The following is a 15759-nucleotide window of genomic DNA, read 5'->3' on the forward strand; positions in this document are numbered from 1 at the left end:
AACAAACAAAAAAACACTTAAAACCATCTAATATACCACTTAAAATAAAAAGAAGTTCTCTGGGATAAAGGAAATCTTAAAAGTCTCAACTGATAGATAAATAGATCTAAAGATTATATATATGTAAAAACTCATCCAATGTACACATAAGATCTGTGAAATTCACTAAGTGCAAATTATATTTCTAATTTTAAAAACTGAGAAAGAAAAAGAAAAAAAAGAGAGACTTGAGGGTTATATCATCCAATTATATACACAGATATTACTTAGCTTTGTCTTCAAACTGTTAAAAAAGAAATTAAAAATGGATTTATAATACAATCTATATCATGTGAACAATGGAAGCAACCTAAATGTCCATCAACAGATGAATGGATAAAGAAGATGTGCACATATATACAATGGAATATTACTCAGCCATAAAAAGAAATGAAATTGAGTTATTTGTAGTGAGGTGGATGGACCTAGAGTCTGTCATACAGAGTTAAGTAAGCCAGAAAGAGAAAAACAAATACCGTATGCTAACACATATATATGGAATCTAAATAAAAAAAAAAAAAAGGTTCTGACGAACCTAGGGACAGGACAAGAATACAGACACAGACATAGAGAATGGACTTGAGGACACGGGGAGGGGGAAGGGTAAGCTGGGATGAAGTGAGAGAGTAGCACTGACATATATACACTACCAAATGTAAAATAGATAGCTAGTGGCAAGCAGCTGCATAGCACAGGGAGATCAGCGTGTGCTTTGTGACCATCTATAGGGGTGGGATAGGGAAAGTGGGCAGGAGATGCAAGAGGGAGGGGATATGGGCATATATGTATACATATAACTGATTCACTTTGCTATACAGCAGAAACTAACACAACATTGTAAAGCAATTATACTCCAATAAATATGTTAAAAAAATAAAATAAAATAAAGCCCTCCCAAGTTTCTACAGTTACCAATTCGTGTTGGATCTTGAATGCAGACACCTAACTACAAAGGTAGTTCAAATTTTCGAAAGAATAAATTGTATTTTTTGTATTGTGGCCCATTATATTTTAACTGCATTCCTTCAATTCTCCAGTAACTAGACCCTTGCTTTATTACTTAACAGCTAAACAATAATAAATGTTTTATTGGAATACTTAATATCTTGGTTTTAATCCTTGCATGATAATCTTCTTTATGTTGTTCAATTAATCTTCATTTAACTTGTGCCTATCTGGCTTTTTCCTCAATAGTCTTTCATTTTAGCGTTCTAATTTCTCAATCTTAAACCAATTTGGGATTCTATACATCAATAGGTCTATGACTTTTTTTCATATTTAAATTTTTATCAGTTATTAGACTCTGTTTTTCCCACTTAGTACTTTTCTGTGTGATCTCTTTTGGAACCTATAAATCTCTGATTCAGACAAGTGGGTGCTTAATAAAAGCTTATTAATAATATATACACAGGAGCGGGTGGGGTCAGGTGGTTTGAACGAGACGAAGACGGAACCGGAGCCGGGAACGGGCAGCGGACGCGGTCCAGCTGAGAGCCGAAGATGGCAGTGAATGTGTACTCAACGTCGGTCACCAGTGATAACCGCAGTCGACATGACATGCTGGCCTGGATCAATGAGTCTCTGCAGTTGAATCTGACAAAGATTGAACAGCTGTGCTCAGGGGCTGCCTATTGTCAGTTTATGGACATGCTGTTCCCTGGCTCCATTGCCTTGAAGGAAGTGAAATTCCAAGCTAAGCTAGAACATGGATACATCCAGAACTTCAAAATACTACAAGCAGGTTTTAAGAGGATGGGTGTTGACAAAATAATTCCTGTGGACAAATTAGTAAAAGGAAAGTTTCAGGACAATTTTGAATTCGTTCAGTGGTTCAAGAAGTTTTTTGATGCAAACTATGATGGGAAAGACTATGACCCTGTAGCTGCCAGACAAGGTCAAGAAACTGCGGTGGCCCCCTGCCTTGTTGCTCCAGCTCTGAACAAACCGAAGAAATCTCTCAGCTCTAGCAGTGCAGCTCCACAGAGGCCCATTGCAACACACAGAACTACTGCAACCCCTAAGGCTGGCCCGGGCGTGATGCCGAAGAATCCTGGTGTGGGGAACGGGGATGACGAAGCAGCCGAATTGATGCAGCAGGTCAACGTATTGAAACTTACCATCGAAGACTTGGAGAAGGAGAGAGAGTTCTACTTTGGAAAGCTAAGGAACATTGAATTGATTTGCCAGGAGAACGAGGGGGAAAACAACCCTGTATTGCAGAGGATTGTGGATATTCTCTATGCCACAGATGAAGGCTTCGTGATACCTGATGAAGGGGGCCCGCAGGAGGAACAAGAAGAGTATCAACAGCCTGGACCAGCCGAGCATCATCCGAATTCTTCACTCCAAATCATGTGCTTAACTGTAAAATATTCCCTTTTATTATTCTTAGAGGACTCACTGGTTTCTTTTCATAAGCAAAAAGCACCTCTTCTTAAAGTGCACTTTGCAGAAGTTTCACTCCTTTTCCAATAAGTTTGAGTTAGGAGCTTTTACCTTGTAGCAGAGCAGTATTAACATCTAGTTGGTTCACCCAGGGAACAAAAAGCCTGACCATGGGGCTCACTGTGTAGATGCCGGTAGCACTGATGGCTGGAGAAGGTGGAGACCTCAGCAGAGAAATGTAAAGACTGATTGGAATTTTAAGCTAATGTGAAATCTTGACAGAGAACGTTTTAATAAATAAATGCCTTAAGAGTATTTAAAAGATGCTTCCATATTTCAAAATGTAAAATGTAACATGACAGTAGCTTTTGTGTGTTTGACATTGTGTCTGGGAAGGAAGGGCCAGAACCTGGAACCTTTGGGACCTGCTGTTCCCAGCCCTCACGGGGCTGCCTGGTCCTCACAGGCCCAGACCTTGGCCCAAAAGGAAAGTTTGAAAAGTTGCTTTGTAAAGCCATTTAGTGTCCTTGACCAGCTGCATCCCTGATAAGAAGCAACAGACATTGTTGCCTGGATGAATAGAGGGTGTGTTTCAGCCCTGAGACGTTTTGAGTCGAAGAGCTTGATTTTCATAGAACATTTCTCTGGTGAATTTTCCAGTTATCCCCGATATTTCTATGTACTGTGTTTTGTTGTTGTTGTTGTTTTGAAATGAGGTGTGTCCAGTTCTTAAATCTAACAACTACTTTTGGGGACTTGCCCACATCTCTGGGATCTGAATGGGGGTTGTGTCCCATTTTACTGTCTTTTAAGTTTACATTTAACATGTTTCTCTTCTCTGCTGTCCTTGCCCACTGGGGACTCCTCTTTGGCTCCTTAAAGTTTGCTACTTAGCGTGGAAGTTCAGCAGGCAGGTGATCATGCTGCAAGTTCTTTCTGGACTTCTGGCAAAGGGAGTGATCAGTGAAGGAAGGCCACTGCTACCTTGGGATCTGCAAGGCTGGGTGTTTTCGGTACCCGCTGTCCACAGCCCTCCACTGTTGTCGAAATACTTTGCCAGTGCACTAATCTCTTTGGAGATAAAAATGTTAGCGTGTTACTAAATGTTAATTTTCTTTTGCAGAAAATACAGTACCATGTCTGAGTTAATTATTAATATTTAAAATATTTTATTCCTTAACTCCCTCATTTGCTTTGCCCACAGCCTATTCAGTTCCTTTGTTCAGCAGAATTCTGCAAAATGTGTGTTACCCACTACTGAGATTGTTCTGCCCCTGATGTATTTGTATTGATTTGTTTCTGGTGGTAGCTTGTCCTAAAATGTGTGTAGCAAGCAAGTATTTTATGATAAAATTGTTGTGTAGTGCATGCTCTGTGTGGAATTCAGAGGAAAACCCAGATTCAGTGACTAACAATGCCAAAAAATGCAAGTAACTAGCCATTGTTCAAATAACAGTGGTGCTATTTCTCTTTTGTGGCCTTTTAGACTTTGTTCCCCTAAAATTCCATTTTATTGGGAACCCATTTTCCACCTGGTCTGTCTTGACAGGGTTTTTTGCTACTTTAAACAGTTTCTACGTAAAATTCTGTATTTAAAAAAAAAAAAATAATAATAATATATACACAAATACTACTGTTAATATCTCAACAGATGTTGTTTTCATCCACCATTTTATTTTGATAAAAACCAAGAAATCATCATTGTAATTGAAATGCTAATATAAATGCAAGCCACATATCTTCTGGGAGATAAAAATACAACTGCTTTGCTTTAATTAGATATGGCAAAAGACCTTGAGTATGAAGTACCTATATTTAGAAGGTTAATTATCAATTTACAAAATGACCTTGAAAAAGATGTGCCTGCCTCAAGACTACAGACAGATGGACTTTTATGGATTTTAAAGAGCAGCTTAATTGTGCTAATAAAATCTTATATGAAACAAAATGGGTTAGGTGAAATTCTTTAGTATCACTAATTATGCATATGTTAGAGAGATTAAAACTACCATCAGACCAAGACAATTTCACTAATTTTCCCAAATTTCTGATAATACTTATAAGCTATTTTTCACCATTGCCTCCATTTAGAATTAGGGTAGTTATAATATTCATAATCGATTAACGTCAAATTCAAAGATACATACTGAACTCCAAGAGGCAATATATGACTCATTAATAGCACAAAGGTTGGAGTAAGGGAGATTAGATCGATGGTTCTCAAAACTGGGCAAATCTCCCCTCCCCTGTGGGACTTTGGCAATATCTAGAGACATTTTTGGTTGTCACAACTGAGTGAGAAGATAGTTGCTACTGGCATTTAATGAGTAGAGTCCAGGGATCCTACAACGCACAGGACAACTCCCCCCAGGAATTACCTGGGCTTAAGATGTCATCAGTGCCAAGGGTTACAAACCCTGGGTTACTGCATGTTCTCTGTTCTGCCACATAGTATCCATGCTACTCAACTTCATTACAACTGAGTTTCCTAACCTGTAAAAATGTTATCAAAATAATATATATTTAAAGGGTAATTGTGAAGATTAAATAAAAGAATACATCTGAAAGACAACAGCTCAGTTCATATACACAGAAAAGAGCTTAAATAATGTCTACTACTTGTCTTCTTTCCAAAACCTTTTATCTTACTTGTATAACTTGCTATAAGTAAGAGTTTCACACTCTTCACAGTCACACAAAGAAAAAACATGGGTATCCTTCTCATTATCTACTTCTTAAATATCTCATAAATAAATAAATCATTAAATTAATTCTCTTCTGCTTCTTGAACCCACCATTTCTTTTCCATCCATATTACCACATTCCTCATTAAGAGTCTGAACTTTTTCTTATCCAGGATCATTCCAAACTTACCTACTTCTAGCCCCATGTCTCTCAACAGCAAGGTCGCGTTACTGATCTTACAAGGAGTCTTGGAAAAAAATCAGCTCAAATAAGAAGAAGATATGTGTTGGGTGGAGATTTTTACCATTCAGCTAAACCAGAAGGAGGGGAACCAAGCTGAATTTTGGAAACGTGTGCCTGCTATGCTGAAAGTCTTCAAAATATGGCTAAAGGACTGTGTGCCTTTTGGCTTCCATTTAGGATGTAAAAAGCTTGAAACAGCATCATTCCCACTCGTAATAACAGCAAAAGCAAACCAACACACAGAAGACACCAGACAATCAGCAAATTCAAATTTTCTTGTTTCCATCAAAAACTGAGGTCACAGGGTGACCAACTAACCAGAAACCTAAGAAAAGACAGGCACTTCTAAACAGAGAAGTGATGCCAGTACTAGCTCGCCTGGGACAGCTGCTGCTGGCCACCAGTAAGAAGAATTCTGGAAACATTTTAATTAATCAGTAAGAGAAGCTAGGAAAATATTACAGCAGGGGTCCCAAGCCCCTGGGCCATGGACTGGTACCGGTCCACGGCCTGTTAGGAACTGGGCCGCACAGCAGGAGGTGGGCAGCAGGCGAGTGAGCAAAGCTTCATCTGCCACTCCCCGTTGCTCCCCAGTTACTCCTCAGTTACTGCCTGAACCATACGCCCCACGCCCCGCCCGTGGAAAAATCGTCTTCCACGAAACAGGTCCCTGGTGCCAAAAAGGTTGAGGACCTCTGTATTACAGAACCCTTTAAAGCCATATACAATGAAGACATTTCCAACCTCTCTCAGGCTCTTTTCTAAGGACAATATCAGGCGTTCACTCAAAATCTGTGAGGTCCTGAGAAAGTCTCACTCTTGCTGCAGGCTTTGGGGGCAGGGTGAACAGTGGCCACTGTGGAACTCAGATTCTTCTCTCCATGTCTCCTTTAGAATAAAAACCTGAAACTTCTGGGAATGACAACGAATTACAATAGCCAAAGCTATACTGAAAAAGAAAAAGTTGGAAGTTTCACATGGTTAACTATCTCGTGCCCAGACCTACAGTAATGTTTCATTAATCACAATCATGTGGTTGGAGAAGGTATAGGCAAATATATCAATAAAAGAGAACAGAGTCCAGAAAGAGTACTACATATACTTGTCCATTGATTGAGATTTAATGGACTCCAATCCAATGGAAAAAAAGCTGGGTGTTTCCAATAGTGCTGGAATATTCGGAATAGTCACATTAAAAAAAACCACACACACAACATATACACAACTTTAAAAAATTAACTAAAAATAGGTCATTGTCCTAAATGTAAAACCTAAAGCCATAAATTTTCTAGAATAAATATAGGAAAAAAACATTAGTGCCTTGAAGTTAGTTGAAAATAGTTTAGCTAAAACACTGAAAATAGCATTTAAAAATCATAGCAAATTAGACTTTATCAATGTTACAAGTTGGGTCTTCAAAAAGCACTAGTAAGAAAATGAAAAGAGTCACAGGATGGGATAGTGTAACTGAAAATTGCATTCCTGCCTATAGATTATATTCAGGATTTAAAAAAAAAAAATCAAAACTTAACAATAAGAAAATAAATTATTTAAAATAAACAAGGTTGCTCTATAAAGCCAAAAAGTACCATAAAGAAAATGACTATTCCAGAGATTTAAGTATCATTGAAAGTATCAATTCCCTCCAGGTTCGTTGCTTATCCCTGTGGTCTATATTTTTGAACTTTAATTAAGCATGAATTGGGGATAGAAGAAATCAACAGTCTGGAGGCAGCAAGACGGAAGGTTGGATCAGACATCTTCACATGGATACATGTGCCCAAAAGGCAACACTTTCAGTGGATAGAAGAGTATAATAATGTATACTTTCAGAAAGGAAACAGTAACTTCCATTATACCTATTGTTCTCTAGAGCCTAACCAGTACTCTTAAACAGTAAAAAAAAAAAAAAAAAAAAAAAAAAAAAAGAATAAAACATAAGAATTTGAAAGAAAACACAAATTTATAATTAGGAGATAATGTAATATGCATATAGCACATCACAAACACTATAAGGAATTCAATAAATCAATAGTAAAAAAACTCCCTAAGTATGCAGAAATGTGGATAATATTTAAACAAAAATATTTTAAAAAGCAATAAAATCATTTTTTTTTTACCACGCCACGTGGCTTGTGGGATCTTAATTCCCCAACCAGGGATCGAACCCAGGCCATCAGCAGTGAAAATGCAGAGTCCTAACCACTGGACCGCTATGGAATTCCCTAAAATCCTTTTCAATAGCAATAAAATATATGACTTATATTAAAGCAGAGGAAGAGATATTCTCCTGCTCTGAATTTTCTAGTCTATAGGAAAGGTTCTGGTGAATGAAATACAGGCAGAAATGTTTTTCAACTCCAAGAAGAGTCAGAGAAATCTTTATTTATTGTTAACTACTCCATTCTTTCTCTACTGCTGTAATGGAGGAGGTTGTATGTCCCATGTGATATATTTAAAACTAGTAAACTCTCCATCATCCAGTAACCCAGAATTATTGATTTCCCAGAGTCCCCTGCCAACCTACATGCAACATGGTGTGTGAATAGAAAATTAACTTTTGCTATATAAATCCCTTGAGAATATTGTCATTGTTGTTTCTGCAGCATAATTTAGTCCGTGCTTACTAACTTAGAATACTGGTATCAGGAACTCGGTGTTATTGTTGCAAAATATCTAAATGTGTGGCAATGGCTTAGAAAGTAAGTTCCAAAAATGAGGATGCTAATCTCAGAAATTGAAAAGATGGTACCACATGTTATGCAGTGGCAAAATAGCTTTTAAAAAAATGGATGACTTTTCTTAAAAAAGAAAACATTGTAGGTTCTAAGTGAATAGGTTGGAAAGCCATATGTGAGTGTTCAAAGTTATTGTAAATTTTTATCAAGTTAATACAAAAAAGAAGAGTTTAGAAAAATTATTGGCCTATTTCAAGCAAAATTGAAAGGAATACGAAGAGTTCAGAAATTCAGGCAGTGTTGGATAAGTCAATTGTTTTAATTTCTTTTTAAGAGCAAGAAAACCCTCCTAAAACTTCCTTAGTTAACTTAACTCCAAATATGATTAGCCAATATTGTAATCCAGGCCAATGCCTAAATCATTAGAAAGGAACACATTCTAATATACAGTGGGAAGAAAACAACCATCCCTGCGGTTTATGATTTCATAGTTTGTTGACTCAACAAATTTGCTTTCAGGAAGAAGAATAGGACAGCATGAATGGATAGTTAAAGAAAAAACAAAATGTCTCCTGCATATAACATACAAAAAACTTACTGATGCCTGTGTACATTTTTACCTTTCTCCTGCAGCTAACACCTCTTCTCTCAAATCTGCCCTCTTACCCACAACTTATGATCTTCCAAACATAACATATTGTTTCAAGTCTGTATTTTCTTATGCTACCTTTTTACTGATCTGCGCTCTGAGACTTGGTCTACCAAACCAATGCTTTAACCTAATAGACTCCACTCAAGTAACTGCCTCTGAGAGAGCCTTCCTTAACCTCTCTTAATCTCTTTGCCAAGACTAGTTGAGTTTACCTCTTTATTTTTATGTCACTATGATGTTTTGGAATTACACCTTTTATAACACTTTACTTTTGCTATTATGTTTTTAAATATGACTTTGCTTCACCAAATTTTGAGTGCCTTTGAAACCAGGTCTTCTGTCTTATAATTGTTATAATCTCAGTATCCAGCATTTAGTAGACACTAAGTCAATACTTGTCAAATGATAGAATAAAAATAAAACAGATTTTTTTTGCCTTATGCTCAGTTGAATAACACATTAAATGATGACACTTTGAAATAAAAAATTAAGCAGCATATTACAATTAATGATGTTTTAAAAAATGTTTTCTTCTTCTAAGTTTCTCTTTTCTACTAATAGTTTCCTGTGTTTATGGAAGCTAATTAGTGAAGTGCCTGATTTTCTTCACTAGCCTAAAAAATCTTAGATCTTCACAATGATTTTAATATTTTAGTAGTAAGAGAACTTTATTTTCTTCCTCATTATGCTGTTGATAGGATTCAATTAATCCCATTGTCTAGTTCTATAAATAGCTGCCTTTACAAAAAATTGTTTGCTGTTTTCATTTTATGTTTTCTAGTTGTTCTTCCAAGAAATACCATGTTACAATACTTACAATATTGTACATTGTATAATAGTATATATATATATATATATATATATATATATATATAGTATTGTTACAATAGTATATATATATATACACACACACGTGTGTGTGTATATATATATATATATATATTCTTATTATATATATATATTAAGAGGTAAGACCTGAGATCTGTAGAGTGAGTTAGCAAGCTGAAAATCCAGGAGAGCTGATTGTTTAGTTTCAGTCCAAGTCAGAAGGCTTGAAAACTAGAAAAGCCAATGCTGTGGTTCCAATCCAAAGGTCAGCAGGCTCGAGACATAGGAGGGGTCAATGTTTCAGTTCAAATCTGAAGTCAGGAAAAAAGCCAATCATTCAGTTTGAAGGCTATCAGGCAGAAAGAATTCTCCCTTACTTGGAGGAAGGTAAGCTTTTTTAATTTTTTTTTTTTTTTAATTTAAGCTATCAACAGATGGTCTCTACATTATAGAGACCAATCTACTTCACTCTACCAATTTAAATGTTAATCTCACCCAAAACACCCTCACAAAAACACCTAGAGTAATGTTTGAACAAATATCTGGCCACTTTGCGGCCCAATTTGACACATAAAATTAACAAACAGTGTGTCTATAATTGCATTTGCATTGTGCATATAAGGTTTCTGCCTATTATAAAAATGCTATGATTATTTCAATTATAATGTTCATGTCACATTTAAAAATCTAGGGGAAGAATCTCAAGGCCATGTAAGAATATAGAATAACCATATCTGGAATCAATTGTGGAGAAGGTCAAGAAATAATTGAACAATGAATGTCAGTGGCTGAGTAGAAATACAGCTCAACCATGAGTCAGAGGAAAAATGTTCCTATGGTCAGAGAGAAGACAAAAAACTGTTCTTGGAGTGATTGTTTTTATACATTAACCCCCAAATCCAGTGATTTAATGCAATAGGAGTGTCTTTCTTACTCATGGGAAGTTCAAAATGGGTTTGTCTGATGAATATGTGGTCTTATAAATGGTCTTTCAGGTACACAGGTCCCCTCCCCAGTTTGGTCTACCCTGCTTCAGAACTCTGACTCCTCTGAATTCAGCCAGCATGTCTGATAAAGAAGGTAGAAATAACACACGGGAAATATTTGGGGCCAGGCCTGGAAGTCATCTGTGTAACTTCTGATGACTTACTTGCCACAACTGAGTCACATGACCACACTAACTGCAGAGAGCCTAGGAAAGGAAATCTGGCTCTGTCCAGAAAGAAAAAAAATGGTTTGGAGAACAAATGGGCAACCTCTGCCACAAATGAGAAGCAAACCACTGCTGATTTTAAAGCGATGAATCGAAAAATTGAGGTAAAAAGACCAGAGGGTCTTTTCTGAAATCTGTGTGCATGGTATATTGCCTTATCTAAAGATAATACAATGAACAAATTCAAAATTAAAATTTATCCCTTGAAAAATGATTCTCATTCATAAAGTATATAATTCTCTATTATATATTTCTTCAAATAAAGACATTTTATAAAAATTTGTCAATAAATAGATGAATTAACATAATAAAAACAAACAATATTCCTGAAGATATATAATAAATGGTCATGACATTTGCCCCCATAGTTTATGCCTAAACTTTAGCAGTAATATTTTTAACCCTGAGTCAACAGAAAAAAAGAAGTTATGAGTTAGAGTCTGATTAAAAAGAAAATCTTCCCCAAAACCTATGAGAATCAATAGGGGTTGTAGAAAAAAACAATAAATACACAAAACTTTTTGGGTATCACTGAAGTTAAGAGAAATGAAAATTAAACTACCCAAAGTATGATTTTGCTATTAGAATTTGAAAAGACAATTATGAAAATAAACATTGAGCCTGAAGGGCAATTTTTAAAGGTAAATATTAATTCTGAAAATTAAAGAACAAGGACATAGATAGGTAGAAATTTGAAATAAAAGTACTATCATCTTCCTCAGCCAAATTCTTACCAAAATAAGATTTAAATTATGCATTTATGTATATGTGTGTATGTATGTTTGTTAGTTGTTAGTTTGTGCAAGTGTGCTTATATGTATATATGTACTCTATATATATAATAATTAAAATATGTGACTTTAAGCTTAAGTAACTATTACTCATGTTAGCTATAGTCTGGACTATAGCCATAATGAATAGCTTGATAAGTGCTTAATAAGCTTATGATATTATCACCACATATTATCCAGTATAGAATATCCTTTTTAAACAAATATTCATAGTAAAAAGGTATTTTAGGTTTATTTAGACATAGATACTAAGAATATATCATTTTAAAATTAAATATATGGTCAATGAGAAAATAAAACGGTTAAGGTTTTTTAAAATACTTTTCCCACACAGTATCATCTCTTTCCAGTAAAGAGTCATGAGAATATAGCAGTTTTTTGAGTGTTTTCTCTTTAAGGGCTTCTTCCAAAAATCTTCAATATTTTCCCAAATTGTTGACATCCATTTTTATATTTTTGATGCTTGTTCTTAATCGATGTTTCCTGCAAGTGAACATTTTCACCCAACAACTAGGACTCATGTGCCTGCTTTCACTGTTTCTTAGTTTGTTGACTAAACTGTTGAGAGTTTACAGTTGGGCCGTCATACCACCAAGAATAACAGCCAAGTTGGCACATGCTGGGCTGATAGCAATTTTAAATGTCATTGATTGTCAGACAGTTTCAGTGATATTGAAAAGTGTAAAAAGTAGATTTAACATAGTAATATTAACTTCTTGAAAATGAAGAGATATAGTCACATGAACAATTTTTCCTTTCCTCCAGTCAGTTTATACTTTATTAATACAGTTTAATGATAGGAGAGAAATTTATAGTAAAGTGTACATAGAATCAGAACATAAGGCCACTTTTCATTTTGCTGTTAGATATGATGCTTTTATAAAAAAAGGTATAATTCAAATTATATATTGCTGCTTTATAGGATCAACCACACTGCTAGTTAGAAAGTATTACATTCCAAAAGGTTCATCGTATTTGGTTACATGAAATAGTTTGTACGTGAACAGATTCTTTTTTCAATGATTGTCAGACAAAGTTTTGTATTTAAAAAAAAGTATATTTGAGTACTTGCTACATTCTGAGACGTGCCTAGGTGTATACATATAAAGATGTGTTAAATTTAATTTCCGACTCTATTTATTAGAAAATTAAGACAACAAGAAATAATCAAGTAAAAGTGCAATAAGGAATGCCATAATTGAGTACAGAACACAGTGCAATGCGTGTGAAGAAGAAAGAATAATGAATTGTCAAGATATACAAACATTTTTAGAACTTGAATTTGTGTGACTTTGTTTAAGAGGGAACACCAATGGATAAGGCTATTCCAGCCAGATGAAATAGTATAAGCCAAGACACAGAAGTATGAAACTATTTGGACATTAAGGACAGAAGTAGCTTGGCCCTGCGGAAATTATTCACTGCATTTACAGAAATGCTATATTAGTAAAAATTATATTATATATCCATATAAGATGTTATATATCCATGTAAGCATGCTAAGAGTTTTAAGCTTCATCATTGGCACATGATGCAAAAATAAACCTTTGCTGGTATTGTGAAAAATAGGTTAAAGGTAAAAATATTGAAAGTTGACCAGTTATATTGCAAAAAGAGCCTAAACTCAAGATGATGAGGTTTAATTAACATGTTAAACTTGGCTATAGATGTTAGAAAATAAAATGGGGAGTCATGGAGAAGGTAAAATTGGCAATTAACTAGGAAACTGGTTAAGAAGGAGAAAAAAGTTAATGAATAAACCCCATAATCAATGATGAGATTTTTTTAAAAGCTCAATTTAAGACACCTATCTCTCTATAGATAGATGATGATAAATAGATATTGATAGGTGATAAATAGATAAGTAGAGAGATAGATATATGTATAGAGCTATCATATACATGTGATATCATATATATAATATCTATAACATATATGATATATTATATATGATATATATATGTCATATATGTATGGCCAGAGAGAAAAAGAATAGTCACTAGTACCTTTCAATCTAGCATGCCTTAAATATTAGATATTATTAAGAGACTGACATTATTTAAAGCCATTAAGCTTAAATAAAATGAGTTAATTCATTTTTTTAAACATTTTTATTTTATCACTATAATTCTCCATGGTATCACTTCAAGTTGTTAAATCTAATCAATCTATTTATTTACTGTCTTGAAGTAAGGCTTAATGTAATTATTGTTCAATAAGTAGTTTTTGACATAGTAAGTAATAGCAATAGTAAAAATAAGATTATCTAATATTTTTTCACAAATAAACAATGACTCTATTATTCCTGAATCATTTACTACTACAGAAATAACATAGACACACAGAAAAGGCAGATAAAAGGATGCCAAAGTACCAAAGTATTTTTAAGGTAAGTAGTAATGAATACACAAAATTTGCTAAAATTATAAAGAATAAAACATCGCTAAAAGGACAATAAAATGGTACGGACATTCCTACAATAAGAAAACTCTCTACATAAAACTATTAATATGATTGTGCTTGGCTTCTAAAATGAAAAATAATCAGAATATTTCATGTAACAATTGCCTGCAAGAATTTTCTCTCTGAAAATCTCTAACATTTTTAAGTCTCTCAAATTATGTAATCAATCAATGCAAACATTATTTTTGAAACTATCATTTTCCCTTAGAGATAGCAAATGCTTTGAAGATAAAAGGACAATGTATTTAGATGGCTTATAAAAAGAAATCTATTTCCAAAGACATTCTTCACATTCTTCTTAATATTTGTCTCTAGGTAATTTTATAATTATCTCACAATTGATGTAAAAATGAGATTTTGATGTGAAATTTTTCATATTTGACCACATACTTTGCTTTTTTATACTTATTGATAGTTGGATAACAATACAGTAGAAAATCATACAAGGCAGTGCTGGAAATCTATGTTGCTTGAACTGAAGATTTATTGATAAGACATTGCATCATAATTTGTAAAAGATAGAGAATCACGTTGTAGTGAATAAGATTAGTCCTCTGTGCTGTTGAAATAATCAGTAAGTGAGGTAAACCAGAAAGGGGATGAGGACAATTCCTAACCCCACACATCATTTCTATTGATTATACCCAGATCTTACATTAGTCATGATATGTGCCTGCCCAGGTATCCAAAGATTAGATTTGAATCCAACTTCCTCTTATGTCCATAGATTTCCATTTATCATCAGCAACCAACATAGTGCCCCAAGAGTAACTGAGAATTTTCAAGTGTTCTTCAAATGTCCCATAAGTTAAAAGACAAGCTAAAGTTGCTCAAATTCAGCTCTAGGCCAAGCTTTAGGTAAACATATTTTAGAAGATATGTATCATTCCCTTAAAAATCAACCATAAATTAAATAACCCATTGCTGGGTATAAGACTACCATTAAAAAGCAAATGTAGCAAAGTTATCATTAGATTTATTGACCTTTAAATAATGTAAAGTTTGAACCACTGAGTTTTCTTATATTTCATTTTTTCTAGGATATTCGTATGTAACAAATCCATAGTCTGCTATAATCAGAAACCACTGACAGGCCTCCTCGAAAATGTTAATTTGTAAGCCATAATAATGAACCTCTGGCTGAAGTAAAACCACAAGAAACATTTCCCCATAGATTCAGAAGAAATAGGAGTCACTCCTGAGGCTCATTTGTGCTGCATTCTCGCTCTAGGCACAACATGGTAATAAACTCAGTTTTGATTACAACAGAGGTGTGTCCTTGGTTGCCCCCTCTTGGTGGACTCAATAATATTATAGTACTCACATGTGAGACCCCTTTACTTCCAGCTGTTAGAGACCACCTAGCTTGTTACAGTGAAATACTATGCTGAATATAATCTCAAAGTTTTTCTTGAACCCTGTGCTGTTGTTTATTTTTATTCATAAGATTAAGTATATAATTTAGGAATCTGATCAGATTATGTCATCTTATGTCCCTGAGTGAAACCTGGCCTATATCTTTATTTTCTGTTATTGTTTCCCTTTTATATTTGTAGATTTTATTGTTGCTAATAAGAGAAAGTGGCAACAGGTAGGAGAATATGCTCAATAAACCTAACAATGTGAATTAGCCCTGAAGGCCAACAAGTAGAATGTCTCAAAACACTGGTGAGCTTTGGACAAATTTGCCTTGGGTCACTACTCAAGACCTCATATGGACTCTTTTCTCTTTGTCTCCCTGAGAATCAATTTGTTTATTCCATCTACCAGGAAGTGCAGCAA

At 34.6% G+C, this 15759-nt stretch overlaps 1 pseudogene across 1 annotated transcript; it reads left to right on the top strand.

The window, feature by feature from the left end:
• Positions 1–949: 949 nt before the first annotated feature.
• LOC309624637 (microtubule-associated protein RP/EB family member 1 pseudogene) lies at positions 950–8292 on the top strand (annotated as a pseudogene). The gene has a single exon. The product of its transcript is annotated as a microtubule-associated protein RP/EB family member 1 pseudogene (transcript).
• Positions 8293–15759: the final 7467 nt, after the last annotated feature.

This window comes from Balaenoptera borealis (assembly GCF_965194805.1).
Source record: "Balaenoptera borealis genome assembly, chromosome: 2".
NCBI classification, from domain to species: Eukaryota; Metazoa; Chordata; class Mammalia; order Artiodactyla; family Balaenopteridae; genus Balaenoptera; species Balaenoptera borealis.